This window comes from Hordeum vulgare, chromosome 1H, assembly GCF_904849725.1.
Source record: "Hordeum vulgare subsp. vulgare chromosome 1H, MorexV3_pseudomolecules_assembly, whole genome shotgun sequence".
NCBI lineage: Eukaryota > Viridiplantae > Streptophyta > Magnoliopsida > Poales > Poaceae > Hordeum > Hordeum vulgare.
Genome location: NC_058518.1, coordinates 292,174,549 through 292,178,882, shown reverse-complemented (window position 1 = coordinate 292,178,882; position 4,334 = coordinate 292,174,549).

Here is a 4,334-nt window from a genome sequence, read left to right as displayed (position 1 = left end):
TTTCTGTTTTATAAAAAAAATCTAAAACGGGAATATTTCTTCTAAAAGGAAACCCACCCCGAGCGCATTATAGCCGGCCCACCGATCCTGCTGGTCCGGGATCCCCTGCGCCCAACCGTACCCAGCCGCCCCTACCCCTCACCCGCTGACGCTTGGGTCCCGCCCGTGCCGACCCCACCCGCAGCGCCACCCCCACCCGCGCGCACCCCCCTTCTCCTTCCTCCTTCCTTTTCTCTCTCCTTTTTTCCTTCTCCCAGCCGGCCGAGCCCCCTTCGTCGGAGTTACCCCGATCTCCTTCCCCTCTGCCTCCCCTCCCCTCCCTATAAAAGCCGACCCCCGAGCCCCTCCCCGCACCCTGTTTCCCCTCGTCTCCGCCTGAACCCCCGCCCCACGCCACCGCACGTCACCGCCGGAGTACCAAGCCAGGAGCCGAAGCTCCCTGGGCTCCTGCTGATCACCCCGAGCCTCCCCACCACTTGCCGCCGCCACCAAACGTCGCCGGAGATCCGCCGCCGTCGACCGGGCTCCTCCACTGCCTCCCCCGACGCCGGAAGCCGCCACCACGACCACCTCATCGCCTCGCCCTCGCCGGAGCAACCTCCAACGCCAGCCACCCCACTGTGAGCAACCTCCTCCTCCTCCACCGGCCGATCATAATCTAACGCGGTAGATTACATCACGGTACCCCTTCGGTTTTTAGTTAAGAACCGAGCCGGTTTTACTTCACTTATTAGTTAGCCGGAGTCTTTACTTACATAGCGGCCGTTTGCTAGAAAGCCCCGCAGCACCCACCACCTAGGCCAACCAGAAGCTGCCACGTGTACCCTGTCCGATTAGAAATCAGTTTTTCTTTTTCGGTTTTAGTTCCAAAACAGAGAAAGTTCCAATATTGTTTTGGTCATAACTTTTGATCTAGAGATCCAATGAGGTTAATTCTTTTTCCAGTAGATCACAATTATTCTGCAGTTTTTAAAAACATATAATATGTCTATTTCTGAAATTTTCAAATTTGTTTTAGATCAGATTTAGTTTAAACCTTGTTTTGCTTATTCCAGGAGTTTAAAAAATGATTTTATTTGATTCTTTTTGCTACTGCTTCCTAGTGATTATATCTTCCTATAGTATAAGTTTCAAATTGTTTTAAATATTTTTACTTGGTGTTTTAACAATTACAATTTCTGCCGTAGTTAGGTGAAGTGAATTCTTTCACTTTGTGTCATAGCTACTTTATGCTTGTGATGTTATTTTACTTGTTGATGATTGTAGTGCTTATGGTGTGTATTTGTTTGTATCGGTAGATCACCCGGAGTGCGAAGCTTGTTACTTAGAAGCGCTCGATCAAGGCAACTATCATCACGGCAAGTCATTTTGATCATACTATTCTCCTATGTTTTCTATGCATGGTAGTTTCACCTTTCTTGCCCAATTGCATGTTGCGTAGGTACTTGGAAAATTTAGTATAGGTTGTAGTACCATGTGGTAGGCACACAACAACCCCGATACTTGGCCCGGGACGACAAATTTCTTATTGCTATGCTTGAGTAGACGGGATTTTGGTTGAGTGCATAACAAGAGTGATGTGAGGATGATTAAATAACCAAGACCGGTTAAGACAAGATTTTCAAGACCTCGTGAAGAAATGCAACTCTGGGTGAAGGACGGTTTCACGGGCTCCCTGGAGAAACCAGTGGACGACCCCGGGATGCTGGAGACGGCCATGACATCTTGCGGAAAGCTTCACCCAGGCTCGAAGAGACGGACGGAGGCTTCAAGACCCAAGGCTTACCTGCACAGCCACAAGTCATTGTGGGCTCTGGCTTGGTTGGACAACGTGGCGACTCTAGACAGGCGGTGCTAGCAGATGTAGAAGAACGGTAGGAATAGATGGGCACCGACAGGGATTCAGAGGGACCCGTTGAAAGACCATGTTTGGATCATACGGTCTTCAAACACCCTGAAGTGCGAGGACATACTCGGAGGCGATCAAATCTTGTGGGGAACGTGTGCAAAACTCTGCAGAGTGCCCAAACCTAATCGATTAGCCGTGTCCACGGTCATGGACAACTTGAGCCGAAGGCATTGAAATTTCCCTGAACTCTCGACACAACTTAATAATGCTGTGGGAATTATCAACAACTCGGGTACCAGAATTGGTTGGCGGAACCATCTCGTTAACAACAAACAATGTAGTAATATTTTGCTTTCAACCCTATCTTGTTGTAGGAGAAAATTGGCTTTATGCAAAACTTATAGCCCCACCTGCCAAATATGCATGTAGAGATAGTTGGTTATTATTTTTTCCCCTCTCTTGATGACTTGCCAGCATATTCCATATGCTGACCTACACGGCTGCAATATATCATGGTGTAGAGTACTTTTTCGACCAGGAGTGAGGCTATGATCTACGCTCAACGACATGCCCTGGAGTCGGATGGACTCGTCTACCTAATGCTTCCGCTAGTCTTCGTTAGATATCTCATGAGATGGCCTTCAGCCACTTTATTGTAATTCATTATTGTAATAAAGTACTCGATATGAGATTTTGATTAATAAGGCTGTGTGATTGGACTCTTGATATATACATTGATGTATTGAGTGTGTACCATCATGATCTTCGGATGGTACAGAAACACCAGAGGCTTGACTCGTATTGAGTCGGGTCGCTACACATATCCAGAATAGCAAACTTCTCCACCATTCTGCCGCCGCAGCGCTTCCGAGATCGGTAGCCCGAAAAGACCTCTTCTTGGCACCCTGCCGGAGGGAGGATTGACCTCCTGGAGCTTCTAAACCGCCATGGACGCTTCCCAGACATGTCGTGAGTAGTCCTCCTTGGACCATGAGTCCATGACCAGTAGCTATGTGATGTCTTCTCTCCAATCTCGTGCTTCAATGTTTAGCCCTTGTGAGCTACCCTACATGATCAAGGCATCTATGTAATTTACCTGTTGTTGCTATGCTGAGTTTGCTGGGATCCGATGGATTATGAGATTATGTTCAGATTGTGCTGAGTTATATATTTGGTTCTCCTTTTATATTATGGTCTTGAGTAATTCATGCATGTTCTCCGTTGCTTTTTATTGCTTTGGCGGAGTAGTAGATTGTAACTCCAAGAGGGAGCGTTATGCATGATTGTGTGTTCATGGTCCGTGATGTCTAGCTTGAGTGACAGAAACATGAGACTAGGGGATGTGTTGTTGCCACCAGGGAGAAAACAACGGTGCTTATGACCAAGGTTGCAAGGATTGTTTACCTTACACAAAGTTGGTTAATGTAGTTGTCCGTTGCTTTAAGTTTACACTTTGGGTGGGGCTCACAACTTAATACCAACGAGATGTTCTGGATAGATATCTCAAGGTGTATGATTAGAGAGTAGATGCTGATGAATAAACGACCTACTTCGCTTGGCGTACTGCCCATTACTTTTGAGCCTCTAACTTTCTAGTAGCATGATTAGCATCGCGACGCATTTATAATTCTGTCAAATGCCCAGCTGTAATTTGTTTACCCAGCATAGTTGTTTGTCGCCTTTTGGGAGAAAGACATCACTAGTGAACATCATGTGACTCTGGTATATATTACCACCATTGTTTACACCTCCACCATTTAATGTTTTTAGTTACTTTTTCGTTGCAATCACTATTTATATTCCCGCTTGTGTTTGGTCCTTTGCAAACTACAAGGACGGAGAGATTGACACCCTCTCTGAACTCATTGCGAGCAAAGTTATTTGTTGTTTGTGCAGGTGCACGTCTTCTGCTAGCGCCAGAGCAGCGGACACCTACTTGTTGATCCTCCAAGTCCTCCTCATTTGATAAACCTTACAGTCCCCGTGTAAGGGAAATTTGCTGCTGACTACATCTCCACCTTCCACTTGGGGTAACCAACAAGGGGCGAGAAGTATATCCATCAACTCGTCATCACAGACCTCCTCGCTGATCCCCACACATGCCATCGAACCTTTTAGCGATCCTGAAGTGGAACTCTCAATGAAAGCACCAATGTCTGTGTCAAAACCGGCAGATCTTGAGTAGCGCGTCCCGAACTGTGGACCTTGGATCGATGGGTTGCGGGAAGAGGAGGGAGACAGCGGTTTACCCAGGTTTGGGCCCTCCTATGGAGGTAATACCCTACATCCTGCTTGATTGTATTGATCGAGATGATTACAGAGTTGATCTACCTCGAGATCATATATGCTAAACCCTGGATGATTCAGCCTCCTCTATACGGATATGGGTCCCTGGTTTATATAGATACCAGGGTCCCTAGGGTTTACAAGGTATCGACTATAATCGGGAATAGATGAGCCGACCTATCTTTTAAGCTTGGAGTCC